This window comes from Mustela erminea, chromosome 13, assembly GCF_009829155.1.
Source record: "Mustela erminea isolate mMusErm1 chromosome 13, mMusErm1.Pri, whole genome shotgun sequence".
Classification (NCBI taxonomy): domain Eukaryota; kingdom Metazoa; phylum Chordata; class Mammalia; order Carnivora; family Mustelidae; genus Mustela; species Mustela erminea.
The window spans coordinates 45,652,203-45,670,211 of record NC_045626.1 but is presented as its reverse complement, the minus strand read 5'-3'; the positions used below and the strand labels follow the sequence as shown (position 1 = coordinate 45,670,211).

General features: G+C 39.7%; 1 protein-coding gene across 5 annotated transcripts in view; it reads right to left on the bottom strand.

The window, feature by feature from the left end:
• The window catches only part of ZNF521 (zinc finger protein 521), a 275,142-nt gene that overhangs the window by 160,828 nt on the left and 96,305 nt on the right, over positions 1 to 18,009 (bottom strand). The window lies entirely within an intron of this gene.

Here is an 18,009-nt window from a genome sequence, read left to right as displayed (position 1 = left end):
TACCGCTAGATATTACATGTAGCTAGGATCAGCCAGGATCAAGAAAAAATGAGAGTTTCACAAGGGCCAGATTGTAATAGTGTATTTTGTTTGGAAAGTTCAAGAGGTGGCCCACCATTTCTTCCTTTTGCAAAAGCTTCAGCGGCATGAACTTCCTTAGCCAAACAGGACCTGCACTTTGAGGTGAGCAGAGACAAAGCGACTTGTGAAAAACTGGAAACAGGAAAAGTGATAAATGATTATGGTAAATGCTGAAAGATTTATGAGTAACAAAGAGAAGACAAACAAGACTGAAAGCCAGATATAACCTTAGCAAGTTATCCATAAAGTAACTCTACCTTATATTGGGTGTTTTTTAACTATGTTCTTGGCAAACATGCACTCCTATCCCTGTTGCTTTCTTAACATCCAAGTGGAAAATAAGACCTTCTCAAGTAGGTTATAAAACCTCTTTTTTGCTTTTCAAAACAATCTATCATTCAAGGCGAGAAGAAACTGTAAAAGCTTTTCACTCTCCAAAAGAGCAAGATTTTTCAGAAATGCAGATGAGTAAAGACCATCAAGTGAAGCTGGTGGACACAGTGATCCTATTAGGATAATAGGTTCAATTAGAATATTATTAGGATATTCTAATAAAATCCGATTAGAATGTGATCAAGTAAGTTTTTAAATTCTTCAAAGCTCAAGTTCACTAGCAAGCTATATTATTAACATAAAAGTAGAAACTGGCAAGCATTATGTAAACAAATTCCACGTCTGCTTTCTTTAAGGTAACAAGATTTTACTAGATTATCAGCCTCTTGCTTATCCACAGGAAACAGATGAGGATCATTCCTTTCCTGCATCTAGAAACTGATGACAACACCATCTTACTATCAATGCCAGATGGCAACCATCTAACTCTGAGAAAACAACCAAACACCATTCCTGGATCCCTGCCCACTGCAACAAAGCTTCGCAATACAAGTTGAAAATCGCATGATTTTACATCCTCATTTATATGAGTCTGTAACCCAACATGTTTCCAGCATAAAAAAGGATCTGATAGTTGTGGCTTTGACTTAAATTTAAAGGTGAGTGCGAAGGAAGAACCTAGACAGACAAGCTCAACTCACCATCAACCATCAGATAGAAAAATGATTTTTAAAATTTTAAAACAAAAAAAAACAAAAAAACCGTTAATGGTGATTCTAGCTTCCCTTTTAAAAATCTATGAGGCACCTAAGGACGGTGTCCCTAAAACAAACCAAAGTTTTAAAATATTTCCTTTAAGTGAAAAAATTGCTATTTATTAAATTTGTTCAGCATTCTAGGTCAAAAATCTAATATAGTTCAGATTTCTCTTTCAGGCTTATATCCTGTTGTTTCACTGAAAAATATTTTCAAACACATCATCTCATTGGTACAGTTGGGAAAACAGTGAATCAGAATTTATCCTGAATCTAGACTCAAAGAAAATAACTACTGACCCTAAAAATTTAGCAAGTGAACTTATTATTAAATTGCAGATTGTGTCCAGGCATGATATACTGTTACACAAATGTACAAAAAATTACAGAGCAACCGACCATTATAAATACTGTGCAATCCCTGATACCACTCTTAAATCAGGTTCTTGTCTGTGGCCATGCCTGACTCTACTTATTACATAACTGTTCTCTTAAGCTTGTAAATTTCAACATGTCAAGTGAGCTGAGGGTGAGGATCAAGTTTTTACTCAACCAGGCTTCAAGGGAGCTGGAAACCTTCTCTTCCCTCTCTCCGACCCCTATTATTTGGTCTTGGGGGAAAGGAAAGTGAAAATCACAGATGATGTGTCTTTGTAACCGAAAGACATGAAAAGAGAGTACAGGATTCGGAAGGCTTCGGCTGGGGGTTGGAACAGACGGAGCAGGGTCAAAAGTCTGAGCAGGGAACACTACTTTTAGAAAAATAAATAAAGGTTTCATGAAAGGCTGATTTCTATTTTAAAATCTAAATGGTAAAAAAAAAAAAAAAAACCCTCATTTGCTAGTACTATAAACGGATGTGTGCTCCCAGGGACACACAAGGCACTCAGTGACAAAACTCCCAGTGGGGTTGGTCCTGGCTCCAAGGGTATCGGTCTCCCAAGACTTCTGGTGGTGGTGGTGTGGCCAGTATTCTCTGAGGTCTGCCTAAGTCTAGAAAGCTGCCCGTCTCCAGGAACTTCAGCTTTCTGGCAGTCACCACGCAAACTGTGTTTAGATGGCTAATACAGATTTGAACAATTTCACGTTCTTTTTTTCACATGGGAGAAAACTATGGAGGATTCTTCCAGGGCTGGTTTCTGAATCAACTCAAACTCTCTTTTTCCCCTCAGCACTAAGTGCTACTTACAGGAATGTCTTTCTGCCGGTCCAATGGCAGGTTTTCTGCATTTCAATGTGAAGTACTTAACATGTCCATGTTACATTTTAATTTTTGGAATCAGTCACTTCACATTAGGTGACTCTCAGAACTGTAGCTCTTACAGCCGGGAGAGGGGGGGAAAAAAAAAAGAAAGAAAGAAAAGAAAAGAAACAACTTTGCTGGAAACCAGCTCCCTGGCCTAAAAGTCTATTTAAAGATGCAAATGTGTGTGCATAGTTAGTGCAGATGTTTTTCTACAGCAACTGTACTTGCTGAGTTTCCCCATTTCCATAAAGCACATTAAAACAAGTGTGTGAACACTGAGAGATGAAAGTCTCCAACACTCCTGAGACTTTCAGTGGAAAGTAGAGCCGCCTGACTTTTCTCCAAGCAGACAGGAATGCCCATGATTCAGCAGCCTGAGTAAATAAAAGAGGTCCTTATTTCCTAATTTTGCTGGCTGGCCACACTGCAGCAGCCTCTGTGTTCCTGCCAAAGGGGATGCAGGACTGGAACTACACCCAGCCGCTGAAGGCCTGTCTTTGTTAGCCAGCCAGGCTTTCCCGACCATCTTCTGGCAACAAAACGACCATATCCTGCAAGGAAGACCTCCATCTCAGGCTTGATGGTTCTCCAGTCTGCCGAAAAGGACGAAACGACAGATTTCGCCGGGTCTGTGTCGGAGGAGGACAGCTGGAAACTCAGTTAGCGGCGGAGCAACACCTGTTCGGTCATATTTACGGGGGAAAGCGCTCACGAACAAAACAGTGAAGTCAGACTAGGAGAAGGTGTTCCACAGAGCACAAAGTACCTTTGTGATATAAGCCACTGGCCCCCCGTGTGCCGGCCTGGGGAGGAGACGGCAAAGACTGGGTGTGATGTTATCCTGGCTACTGGGGATGAACAGGCGAGCGCACCCCCCAGAAGGGCGCATCGGTTGCCAATCAGGGACCCGACCCGCCGGCAGAGAAAGGCTAAGGGTCCTGGCCACTCTTTCTGGCTTTCAAGCCAAACTGAAGTCGCCAATAAAAATAAAAATAATAATAACAGCAATAAGATCAAAGAAGTAGGAAGAGAGGATGTGCGGAAAGGTTTGGGATGATGCCAGTGTTTATTTTGCACCATTGAGCGCGTGTTGAGGGCAGGAAGCGTGCCTTTCAGAATGTTGACTCTCACAATATGGGCCGCCTGAAATTATTAAGGAGAAAGTAAAATATGGCGGAGGGAATCACTGTAGATGTTAAAGAAATTATCCAGAGCTCCAAAGTTATGGAAACTTTTGACATTTTTCGTTCTTCACATGGCTGGGCCCTTGAGAAGCTGGCTTACTGATATCCTTTTGCTACCTGAGCTCATTCACTGCAACGGCAGGGTACTCTAAACTGCCCTTCGGGGACTCAGTATCGTGTGTGTGCAAGTGCCACACAGCAAGGTTCCTTAACAGGGACAGGATTTACATCTGTGGTTACTTTTTAAGTGAGGAAAAGTACAAATATGGACAGGTCTGCTGCCTCTGTTTTCAGGAGTGTGATGACTCAGAATGAGAAGAAAAAGTCAAGAGTCTGGAGTTTTATTTCTAGCTTCATTACTGACTTAGAGAGTGACCTGGCCAAGTCATTTAATCTGGCCCTACCTAGGTACCTCACCTGCAAAATGAATATAATAATTCTTGCTCCTGCCCCTCTGGGGTGTTCCAGAGATGAGTGAATGTTTCTGGGGCACCTATCATCCCTGGAAGGAAAGCGGAATAAGTAAACAAAAGGATTTACATGTGTGGCATGCATTTATATTTCCATATGTAAGAGTGTTTAGTGTAAACATATTTTAACTTGTTCTTTCCTTTAATGAAACCACTGGAAGATTATCTTTCAGGCTCGGCCCCATGGAAATCTACAGTGCCTTAAGCGTTGTACATTCCGTCATCAAGAAAATAAAACATAAATAGCTGGTGATATCTAAAAATTAATGGACCATAAATCCAGGCTGACTTTGTTCCAAGTATTAAATTATCATACATAAGATATAATCTTGGGTCTTTACAGACAGATAACCTTGGAACAAGTGTTTTGCTCTGTAATTCTGAAGCCAAGTATGTAATTTTCAAAGTACCTCTCAACACTAGCAATACAGTCATTGCATTACTTAACATCAAAATAAGTTCATTTAGAAGATGATCTTTCAAGTGTGGAACAATAGGTTAAAACACAAGACCCAAGCAGATTTCCAGGTTATTTCCTCCACCAGCTTAAAATGATTATTTCTGCCAGCACAGGCCCTGTAAGAGCAATTCTGAACTCTCATATTAAAAAGAGTTCATAGTCCTTTTTGCATTCATTAATTACCCGAGCCACCTTAAAAGAAACAGAGAATCCCGAGGGGAATATGTAGTTGTGCACAAAGACGAAGAGAAGCTAGGCACCACTCAAAGAGAACAGTGTCGTCACTTCACAGAGGAGACAGAAATATTTCTTGTGTTAACCTGTTGCTATCACAGTAACAATTTGACATCACCATATGTAAAACCGTCTAACCAAATTACACAGTACATTTTTAAAGCAGTGGTTTTCGAGGGCTAAAGGATACGGTCGTTCTGAATAAACCATTACGTATTATTACACAATTGCTTCCTTTCATTCTCAATAGAAATGTCAACAGTTTTAGAAAAGCTGCAATTTTAATGATATAACTTTCATACTTTTTGCAAAAATCAACAGCTCCACATGAAATTCACTTCTTTGTCATAAAACTTATTTAACTACTTGAAAATGTGTACTCTTTATGGGGTGTTCAAAAGAGAAATGTAAACTTTAAAATTATTTATAATTCACAGATGCTTTTAAATTCTGTAATATCCGAATTGTTCTAGAAGGACCAATTAAATGCATTAACGGTTAGGTTACGAGGGAAAAGAGTGGTCACCTATTAATGATAGCAGCTGGGGGGAGCAGGAATTGGTGGCGCACATTTTTTACCACAGTATGAAGAGGAATTCCAGATATCAGAGCTCACTCTCAACCAGAAAAAAGAAGTTCACTCTCCCCCCAACAATCCTTTAACGCTTCAGATGCGCCAACATAAGAGATAAGAAGTTGTTATCACCCCTCCACTGCCCGCCATGGGTCTTCATATCCACACTGTCTCTTTCGCCAGACACATTTCTATTTTGTGTGCAGAGAGAAGTACAAATGTTTTGCTTACTGTTGCTTAAAGTTCACTTGAACAGACGGAGCTCAATGAATTCCATCTTCCGCAGCCAAATTAAACAGAAAACAGTGCATTCTTAAGCAGTTCACACTTAACTCCACCTCTCAAATCAGAGGAAAAAGCTGACGCACAACTAGTTAAAGAACAGTCATCATCTCCCTCACGGAAACCGAGACGTGTTTCTGAAGCCAGACAGAAGGAAAGGGGTTTCCATTTATGTGGGGGGTGAGGACCGCTTTACTTTTTTATCTTTTGGCTCACTTAAAACATATATAACTAATGATAAGCGTCAACCTCTTGGCATCCAATAATTGGTAATTGTGTATTACACATCTGTGTACAGCGCTGCAAAGGAGAGCCTTCTACATTATTTAACATGTTTCTTTTTCCTTGAATAATGGCAGACATCATCGTGGTGAATTTCCCAAGCTCTCTTTTCTTTTCCTCTCTACTGTTTCAGGTTAGAAGGCATGTTGCCGTTACTTTCTGGTCTTGTATTTACATCAAACCTCACACCACAAAGAATTTGAAACAATTCTTCATTGCTTATTTTGTTCATTCATTCATTTAACCAGCATTTTTAAAGCACCTACTATGTGTTTGAGTCTGTTAGTAGCTTATGCACTCTAGAAATTCCTTATTTTCTTTTAAGTTTTGGCTTCCTTATCTATATAATGCCAGAAAAACGCCAGCCTGTCTCATAATTAATATTATAAGAATCAAACATGACATTGTATAAAAGAGCTTTCTGAATGTTTACAATATAAAAACGCCCTAAATTGCTACTACTACCATGAAAGTCAAAGTTACCTTTAGGTTATAACTGATAAATGTGGAAACAGCACAAAGGAAAACAAATTAACTATAATTTAGTTGATGCTTTTTCATATTGAAATTCTACTACTTTTATTTTTTTAAAGATTTATTTATGTGTTTTAGAAAGAGAGAGCGAGAGAGAGCAGGGGAAGGGCAGAGGGAGAGAGAGAATTTCAAGCAGACTCCCCCCCGACATGGGGCTCAATCCCAGGACCCTGAAATCATGACCTGAGCTGAGGATGCTCAACCCATTAGGCCACCCAGACAACCCTGAAATTCTAATACTTGTAAAGGTAAATCCTGTAAATAAAAGGGGGTACTTTTTTTTAAAAGCAAAAAATAAACAAAAATACCCCCCCCCCCAAAAAACATCTTCTGAATGCTATTAGAGTTATCTGGAAAGTTCAATGTGCAGTAGCTATTCCTTAATAGCTGCATATTACCAGGAGGTTGTGATGAACTCATCACCAAAGTAAAACACCATAACAGAATGGCCTACATTCAAAATCTTGAAGCCACATTACATGTTTCGGACACCAGCTCTATATTTCACATTATTTTACTTGTCTAGAAATTTCTGGAGGCAAATTCTATTTTGCTTCAATATCCTTTGCCCTAGTGTGAAATACACCTGTTAAACTTTTTTTTTTTTTTTTTTTTTAATCCACACCTTCTGGAATTCCCAGCAAATTTCTCAGTGGTACCATGCTAATCACTAATAATTCTACATTAACTCTTCACTGGGGGAGTATAAGGCAAAAGGGATTCTTCCACTAAGAAAACTAACTTTGAAACTATTTTTGTTAGTGAATGATGGGCCTCAGAAAGTTCATTCCACGGCTTTAGTGGTTTTTTGAAGAACTGCCATAACCCACTAGAGTTTTCAAAGCACTCAGATTCTCTTTCCAAAAGGAATCCAGTCTATCGGAGCATTTTGTCATATTAAAATCTAGATTACTGAGTATTTTTCCAGCGTGTAGGCTTTGGTCCAATGTTAGTAAGCTTTTGCTCACAAGGAATTATAATGGTCCTGCAATGATGTTCACTCGGGCTGAATTTCGCTCATATTATATCCACAGCACAGTAAAGCTGACATGAATTTCCAGCAGTTTAAAAAGGCCACACTATATACTTCATTGCGGATAAAGCCACTGGAGAATACAAAAGTGTTGAAAGGCTAAAATTTAATTAATGACCAATTAGCACCCCCTGTGGGTTCATTGTGCAGTAAAGTGATAAATATGGTATGCTAATATAGAAAAAACTGTTACAAAGTTTAGGGGGAAATATTGCAATTATCTATTATCTGTGTCTATTTGGCATATTACAATACAATGGACCTCAGTATACTTGATTATGATGTTCATTTGTCTAAAATATGATATGGACCTCTCAGTTCTGGGACAAGCAATCTTTTTTTTTTTTAAATTTCAAGGCACAGACCTTGACTCATGCCAGGATGTCAGGCTGGGGTATAAACCCCAGTGCTCTCACAGAGCTGGTGAGCGCACCTAGCTCACCACCCTGCACCAGCAACTCTAAGTAGCTTGTGTTGTCCACTCCTCGGTCAATGCTGATGCATCGTATGGGGAGGTTACATATGGTGTTGATATTAATAAACTGGGGGATGCTGGACTATCTCTGAGACTTTGTGCATAGGAAGAGATCTACAGGAGGAGAAATCACCAACATGCCCTCCCAGGGTAGAGTTTCACGGTGTTTAACAGAATCATTAACTTTTATATTAACACTTAAATAGTAAAACTAAAATTGAAAAATATGGTCAAATCCCGGTAACCCATATGATATAAGGAGTCCTTTATTTCAAGTGAGATAATGTTTGGTAAACTGTACAGGACAAAACTATTTTCTTAAAATGACTCTAACTAGGGTATAACAAAATATTTCTACACAGATCATACAATATCAAATGCTTAGTCACATAGTTTCTTTTTCCTTCCACTTACCTAATTAGGCAAAATTTGCAAGAGGCAATCCTGAAAATAAGACTGATTACCAAAATAGTGGATTTTCCAGGTACCTTATTCTCCCTTTATTTTCTATTTCTCACTTCTGGTTCAGTTTAGTCTTCCCTAGAAACTCTACCGGAGAATAAATAGAAAAATAAAATCTAAACCAGTGCAACCTTTCTTTTTCCTTCCTTGTTAATGGTCATAGTAATTCATTTATGGGAGAAAAACCCAGTCAAAACTGTGGTATTGTGTGTGTGTGTGTGTGTGTGTGTTGTGTGTGTGTTTATGCAGAACTGACTAAAATGTTCAGAATGGACTAATTATTTTTGCCAAAGTAATTCTTGAAATATTTTTGTTATTTCTCATTACAAATAGTAATTTGCCACTTAACAGGAGTCAATGCAAAATCATGTCTTACTGAAACACTTCATTAAGGGACATCTTTATGATGCTATGCTTTTATGATTAATATGTTACATATAATTATAACATTTTTATTAAATTTTATTAAATTCTATATTTAATACAACTGAGATGGAAGTGTCTTGCCAAATACTGCAAAACTTGTGGCAAAGTCATGTCTCACAAACCTCATGATAATTCCTTATTCCTACTTCATTTTGTCTACATGCAAGGTAATTTTAACACAACAAAACAATGTACAAGAATCCAAGGCAGCACAGCCATAGTAACAAGACAAGTAATAAAGCTTGCTGGAGTCAGGGGGACCAGTGGGAGACCCCCCTCTGTGCCTGTTTCATGATGACATGTAGGCATCTATTCCTTCAGCACCCAACATCTAGGACACAAGCTAGTGTATAAAATTCCACTGAAAACTTAATGTGTTAATACAATTTAAACAAGAGTAAATTAAGAAATTTGAGTCAGCTAATAAGGAATTTGATATGTATCTGCTTAGTCCTCAGGTGAAATGCACCAATTCTGAATCATAGTTTTCATGGAGAAATTTAGGACAATGCTTTTGCCATTGAAGAGGGCGATATGGAGAGCAACACGCATCTGGATGTGGTCAAGCCTTATTGGTGTGACCCTAGCAAAAGCATGTTTTGAATACTCAGAGACTTTTTAAAAACATGCTAGCGCAGTTCTGGGATGCTGACCGACTCAGTGCTGTCTGTTAGAAAGCGCTGGTTTCTGAATCTTTAGCGAGCCTCCTCCCACATCTGACCTCTGCTTTTTCCTCTGAAGAGGACCCAATATTGTTTGGCCTGGGTTATGAACACCTCTGGGTCTGACTTGAGGGATCAAAGGAAAGAAAATAAGTGAATTTGATTGATGCCTACACAAAGTAAAGAAAGTCAGGGCTGTCATTCCTAACTTTTCATATGTATGAAACATAAGATGGAAGATCTGTGCGAAATCTTAACCTTCAAAAACAAACAAACAAACAAAAAAAACCAGTATGGATTTTACCGGTGAGTATACAAGTCAGTGAGGGTGAGGACCATGTCACAATCTCGCACTAACGGTAGCAGATGACAGTAGAACTAAAGCCTGACCCTGAGCCCCATGCCAAGGCAAGTAGCTTGGTCCATGCGTGAGAGAACTCTCCGAGTGTCCCCTTCCCTAACCCTCCCTGCTAAAACAACAGCTTCCAATGCCACCAAGTCATCTAGTTTTGAATGGGTAAATGAATGGACTTAAAATTGCTCATTTTCTTTTATTAAAGACTTCATTGTTTTTTTTTTCCTTTACAAAACTAATTCATGGTAGTTGACATGTTTGTATACATATATACAGAGGACAACAAAACCTCCTAATACTGCTATGAAACCATGACCTGCTGTTGACAAGTCAGGACAGCCTGTTTCTTAATTTAATTTCGCTTCTGGCTATGGGCTAGAAAACTTTACACACACACACACATACACACACACACACTCCTCCAGTTCTCCTTAACAGTGGGTCTCCCTCCTTCTCTCTCTTCTATCTTCTCCTCCGAGTGGGGGTGGCTCAGTCATGTCAAGTATGGCGACAAAGACCAGAAGGAAAGTTTCCATCAAACCGGAGCTGTAGTCAGCTTCCCCTTCCTCATGCTCTGTCCCTTGAGACGCATTCCCTACCCTTCATCCCAAACAGGGATACAACAAAGGCTCCTTCTCACCTTCCCCTAGGCTGTCCTTCCACAATGACTATGGTAGCTCCCATGACTCTACACAACAAAACCAAAGCCTGACCCTCTGCTTCAACCAGATGACGCAGGGCAGTTTTTCTTAGTATCATCCACCATCCCATGCCCCTCAATCAGTCGAACTGTCTGCTGAAGATGCAGACTCCCAGGTTCTACCCCTCTCCCGACTCCAGTGCCTATCAAGCCTGAACTTCTGGGGATGGGGCCCAGAAATCCCCATTTTTTAGCAAGCTTCAGGGTGCTTCCCTTGCACTCCCATGTCTGAAAACCACTCTAGAATCTTTTATTTCCTCTAAATCATTTAAGTCCCCTGCTTAAAGTCTGTCACACTCTGCTTACCTTTTCCGTATATGCTGCTCTGCACTAGAATACTGTTGGTGGTGGACTTTCTCTCCCTTATTCAAAGACTACACGGAATCCCAGCTCTTCCAAGCGGCAGATTTTACAAAAAGAAAACCTCATTATCTCCTTTGCCTACCCATCCCTTAACAGTTGCCTCCCCACTTTCAGCAGGACTTTCCAGTCTTTCCAGCGTAATGTCCAATTAGCTCCCATAAGTTACTTCCTCTCTGTAGATATTGGCAATAGCTTGTATATTTCTAGAAAAAAGACAGCAACCATTTTGAAGTTACAAAGTTCCAAGTACCTAAAAGCTGGGTGTTGCATGATTCTGATACAGAGTTGTGAGTGTGAAACAGCTTGTTTCAAACGCCCACCTGGAAAAGTCCACATCTTGAACTTTGGTTGATAATTCCCCTCAAGCCACATTAACCAGATGATCAATACACCACGAAACAGCTCACCTGTGAACCACTTCACCTGCAGAAGACTGTCCTAACCAAATGCAAAGCAAACAAATCCATGAAAGGGGAAAGGAGCTTCCGATATTCAGCAATACTTTCTTTTTCTACTCAGGAAGGCATTGCTAGAATGGCTGATTTAAATGCCTTAAGTTTGGACCTCTCTATAAACTGCAGATATCTTTTTCTTTTTCTTCTTCTTTTTTTTTTTTTTTTTTTTTTTGAACTGGCTCCTCTCAGTCTCCCGCAACTTCCTGGGTTCTACACGAAACTGTGGTCTGCCATCCAGTAAATTAAGCCTTCTGCTGCTGTCAGGGCTGGAAGTAGGAGGCCAGTAGAAAAGTGGCTTGATCTCAAATGATTTTTATTGGCTTCATTTACATCCTGTTTAAGGTCTTCTGAGTAGTTCAAGGTGTCTTATCTCTGGCTACCAGGGGGTATTTTGCAGTCAAAGCAGTTAACATACTTTCTCTCTCCCTCTCCTCCAATCCCTTTCCCTCAAGCTCTCGCTCTCTTGCTCTCTCTCTCTCTTTTTCAAGCCATCTTATCTTATCACACACATCTCTTCAGGCTGAGGAGAACCCATACTGATCAGAAGCCGTGTGCTCTATTGTTGTTCGGGGCTCTTGAAGACAAATGAAAGTTTAAGCAAAAAAAAAAAAAAAATCAGTTAACCCACACTCAGTTTAGAAATATTCAGGACTGTCTCACTTGTATTAGTGCTAAGTGGTGTGAGAAATTTTCCCCTGTGATTCACATGCACACAGGATATCTACTCCTATAGATTAAGAAGTCTAGGTACAAAGTTGTTGCTACCCTATTGCCTAGTGACCCTAAATAATGAGGCTTACAAATATGCCTTTATGGGAGCCCTCATGTTGGGGTGACTCTCCCCACACTGTAGGTCATTTACATGCAATATCGCAGAAGAAGAAAGCTCGAATACATACGGTGGGGGGAGGGGAAACAGAAACAAAAAGGAAGCCTGGGTGGCTCAGTTGTTTAGCATCTGCCTTTGGCTCAGGTCATGATCCAGGGGTCCTGGGATCGAGTCCCACATCGGGCTCCCCGCTCAGCGGGAAACCTGCTTCTCCCTCTCCTACTCCTCCTGCTTGTGTTGCCTCTCTTGCTGTCTCTCTCTCTCTCTCTCCATCAAATAAATAAACAAAATCTTTAAAAAGAAAAGAAAAGAAAAAGAAACAAAAAGATAGTGGGGGCCAGTGGGGAACAGCAGTTAGAAGAGACTTCTCTGCAGAGGCACCTGAATCCTAAATGGTGAGGTCAGCATAAACCCTAGATGGCTGTTAATAACATGCAGAATACATCTTCTCTAATAGCATCACACACCTTTTTCAAATCTATTAAAGAATCAGACAGTCTGCGCATTGAGGAGCTTGATCTTCCGTTAGGAACTTGAACAACAGCCCGCATCCTGGCTTCACACTGGAATTGTCCAAGGGAGCCTTTAAAAATACGGGTCTCTCTCCCGATCAGGTAAACCAGACTCTCTGAGGGTTGGGGCCCTGGGGAGCACAGTCAAGGTTGACAACCATGGCCCTAGATTATCACCAGTCGATTTGCAAAACCCCATGAAAGGCGGTCCAAAAAGCCAGACTCCACAAAAACAAACCCCCTTCTTATCTGGGCTCCCCTCCTCCGTGACAGGGGAGCTGGCATGGGGCAGATTTGCTGCAGTACTTCGTGTCAAAGGCAATGAACCAGATATTTTTTAAAAAGTTACAGCAAGCAATAGCGAATACTGCAATCACTCACCATTATCACACGCGAAAGAGCAATATGTGACCAGTTATTAGGCGTCTCATCTGTGTGTTTTATATTCCTTTTAAAAATTCCCATTCCTCTTCTCCTTCATACCCCAGCACCCCATGGGCTCCTTTATATTAGTGATAACCCCATCCTTTCACCTGTAGTGAAGGTTCTCTTAATTGTCCATTATCTTAGTGTGTCAGCACAAAGGAGCAGGGACGGAATCCTCGTCCAAACGGTTTCACCTCCCTCTCCTGAGAGTGATGCCCTTGTCAAGGCATTAAAGACACGAAAACCTGCCACTTATCAGAATTGTATTTGAATCGAACCACTGTCCTTGAAAACTGTAGGCAGGAGATGGTATCAAACCACACCACACTGCCAGCTCCAGTTCCACCGCGGAAGGAACAATCTGAAAAGATACTATCCAAACTTTGCCATGCATTCCTCATAATAGAATTACAGGTAACAATGAAAACATGTTCGCCGATTTTCTTACAGGTTAAATACAAAGAAATTCATGGGTCAGATTGTTCAGGAATGCAATGTTAACCGCTCCTAGCCCTGGGACACCTTTGAATGTAAACTCACCAAGGAACCAGACCATAAAACCCTTCTAATTGCTCCGCACCTCCAATTCTTAGCAAACGTAAGTTGAGACTATTAAAACATCACATCTATCTCATTATAATGAGGGGGAATGAACACATCTGTAGTACTCTGATGGAAAGATTCAAAAATGAAACTCATTCTAAATAGCATTGAAAAACAAAAAATGATAAATGGAAAAAAATACTCTTTTCAAGTATTCTGGTCAGCTGGTGTGCCTTCCACATCTTTATATTTATTTGCCACCTTTTACACTTTTTTTTTACTCAATTCGAACCCGCACTGCCTTAGGAAAAAAAAAAGAATTTATGCGTGCTTTTAACAAGTAAACAAGTGTACAAATTAATTCAGAGAGCAGTAATTTTGAAAATTTTCTATGTTTAATGTGCACTGCAGTTAAACTACTTTTTCTGTACAAATTAATTTACTGCATCAGTGATCGATGTTTATGTTTAGGCAATTTTATTTCTCAGTATGGTAAAATTAGACCTAATAGTTGCAACCTGTTATGTCCAATCTGTCACTGAAATTCAAATTGCCTTTCTCCTATTATTCAAGGAGCAATTTGGAGGAATTAAAGCCATCTAAAAACAGAAGACAAACAATTCTCTGTAAGGACTCAACAGTCTGTGTCGTCAACCAAATCCACACCCCTGTGATCTCTCGTAAGCCGGTCCTTTCGACGCGATCTTCCTGAGCTTCTCGAACTTTCACATCTGCCGAGCCACACAAGAGAAAATTTTAGGACGAACTGAAAATTGTATCCTAAAAATGTCCAGCCTTTTGAGAGAAGTAATCAAAAGATGCAGAGATTTTATTGTGAACTCCAAAAATCACAACCCCAAATTTCACGGCGGGTTTAAGGTGCTACATCCTTTTTTGTTGTTCTTTTTTGCTTTATCTATGAAGATACTCTTTAATTTTCTCTTGCAAAATAAGTTTAATTCACAAATCACTGTCTCACTGTGGAGAAATCAATGATTTAGATGCCTAAGATTTAAAGTTTGCAGCACGGGTGCTGAGATTGGAAGAATAAGACCTATTTCACAAATTTTGTTTGGTTTGGTTTTTCTCATTGTTTAGCCACAGGCTAAACTACCCTATGTAGTGGTTAATGCTTGCTCTATTCTATGAATACAAATGACATTATCTAAATGGAGACAATGGGAGGGGACAAATTGAAAAACTGGTGCAAAGCCTTCCAGCCCTAACCTATGAGAGCTAGAAGGACCTCCCACCAGACCCATGTAAAATGGGACATAATCTACTTTACATACTCTACACCATCATTTTATACTATGCTTTCGGTAGGTTCTATATTTTTCAAGAAAACGGCTCCAAACCAATTGTTTCTTGGTAGAAGAGAATTTCTGAAAATATTTCTTTGGTGACATTCCCTGACTGCCATCTTGTATTCCTTCCCCAGTTGAGTTTTGTTGATTACTAGAGAGTACACATAGCACAGGAATGCTTCCTTATGATGGGATAGCCAGTTTTCCCATAGGCTTGAGTTTCCACATTATCAGCGGAAACCTGAACATTTCCTTCAAACTAATCACCTTCTCTTTTTCTTTTTCTTTTTTTCTTTTCTTTCTTTCTTTTTATTTTTTTTTTTATTTTTTTTTATTTTTTTCATTTTTAGCTTCATGGTGGCCAAGTGGCCAATGACTACTTTGAATTTGTTCTTAATCTTCCCTTGTTTGGCTGAAATAGCCAAATGCAACAGCAGCTTGCCTCAATTTAAGCCTATTTAGTGTCTTCAGCTTTTATGTTCTTCATTAGTCTTCAGGGGGGACCAACTTTTATTCTCGGGGCGGGAAGGGACAGAGGACCCGAGGCAGTTCTTCCATGACCCTGACACAGCTTTCCCTCTATATGGAGAGAAAAGGACACCATTAAGAGGGGTAATTATTTGTAACTATTTGTTCAGAGTCATTCTACATCAGTAGAAGAGCTGGTATTGAAATAAATGTAATAAAACTAACAAAAATATCATTCTATTGCTTCTTTCTCTTTTTTTAACTTATTCATTATCACTTTTTAAATTCTAAGACAAATGCATTTCCTCAGACGATTGCTTAGATCATCAAGCTGATTAGTAATTTCACTTCAAGGCAGGACTGATTAATGTGGATTATTCAACTGATTAATACTGTTACTATATCACACATCCACTTGGGCTCTAAGTATCTTGTTTTCCAAAAAGAAAAAAAATTTAATTATTGAAATGGTTTCTAATTAATGTGACTTGGTCTTCTTAAGTTTGGAGAACTTCATCATATCGTGAAATTGAGGTTTCATTTGTCCTGTTTTGGTTCTTTCTGTACCAGAGAATTAAGAAAAGAACAAAATGAAAACAACATATTGAATGATAGCATTTTAAAATTCAGGTTTATGATGGTTAAGAATCTATTGCTCCCTATACAAATTCATTGGTTTCAAAAAGTCAAAGTTATAAAGGATGTAGATGAATGAACTACTAGCACCTCATCTTCCAGTCTCCAGGGACATAGGGTCCCCACCGCAGCCCACGAGAAACTATGAGTCTCCCTCACTCACGTCAGTGGTGAATGGATGGAATTCTATCCATCCCTAGAGACACCTCTGGGCTACCCTTTTATGGCATGTAGCCTGCTAAACAGAAGACCCCTTGCTGTCTATGTGCCCAGGGAAGTTCTAGCGCGCGCACACACACACACACACACACACACACACACACTTCCTCTCTCTCTCTCTTTCTTCTGTAGTGCGCCACTTGCAAAGTTCCTATAAGAGCACATGTCTATGGCTACTCTATCCACCTTGACCCTGGCATTTCAGGAAGCCTCTGCCCTCACAGACACTCTGACTTCCACAGCTTCTACTCAGCCACCCTCTGGGATAGAAAGAAACTTCTGGCTCTCCCAAGAGTTCCCAGCCTCCTGTGCATCCTCCTGTTCTGGAAGGAGCCTGAGAAGTCTCTACGCCCAGTGCTGATAAAACACAGGGAAGGACCAGCAATGCTTGCACCTGCAGTGAGTGAATCCTGAAGAAAGGCTAGTCTGGCTTCCTTAATGAAGACTCAGAATTCAAATTCCCATCTAAAAATGCTTACAACTCACTGTGTGACTCATTGTTCAGTCACAAGCAGCCCACAGCACAAACCAAAGGCATTGTTATGAGAATTATAGAAGACAATCCCATCCAAGAAGATAAATTACAAAATATACCCTCTTATAGAGAAACTACCAAAACACTGTCCTTTCCACTGGCTGACTGAAGCAGGCTGAATTTCTGTCCCTTCATCCTGTTGTTGGGCACTTTGTGAAATTCACAAACTGTATGTCCGGACCCTTTACTACAAACCTTATTATCTTAAAAAGAGAGAGAGAGAGAGAGAGAGAGAGAGATGAGATAGCCCAGGAACCTAATCTGCATTTATTGCATTGTTCCATTAGACAATATGTGATGAATTTCAAGTAAACAACTTATGAAATAAACTTTTGATGATACTGAAAACTGCAAAAAGCAAATGAATCAACGTTTCTCCAGCAAATTTTCATTGATCTCATCGATCTCATTTATGCAAAGTTGTTTAGTCTCAGCATGTCTCCTCTGAAAAGAGAACTTTTTTCAATTCCATTAATTTTATTGTGGGTCATCAATGTATACTTTTTATAATGCACAATCCCTTGACGATGTATCTTTGAGCTAATGTGCTTTTTATTCTATGCTTCACACAGTTTAGGCGGATGATGGAAGACCTGGGAGAAGTGGCTTATTTGAGGCAACAGTATCAATTGCTTTCCTAACTCATTCAAATCTACCCCTTGTTGGTTTGAACCATTCATTCATCAAACAGGCGTTTGGCTCTGCACTGGGATACAAAGGTATACAAAATGAGATCTTCCCCTACTCTTGGTTTTGGATAAATACAGACACATTAATATATATATTAATATATATATATATTCTAAATATAATGTATTCTTAATATAATGTACATATATTCTTAAAAGAGCATATGTATTTGTGCATTTGTGCTCATTATGAATAAGATTTTTCTTAAAAACTATTAAATGAGTTTGTTAGTCAAAAGCTACTACATTTCAGGGCACCTGGGTGGCTCAGTTGGTTAAGGGTTGGACCCTAGGTTTCAACTCAGGTCATGATTTCAGGGTCCTGGGATCAAGCTCCATGTTGGGCTCTTCTCTCAGTGGGGAGTTTGCTTCAGATTCTTTCTCCCTCTCCCTCAACCCCCTCTGCTTCTCCCCCTGCTCACACACACTCTCTCTCTCAAATAAATAAATAAAAACTCTTTTTAAAAAAAGCTACTCCA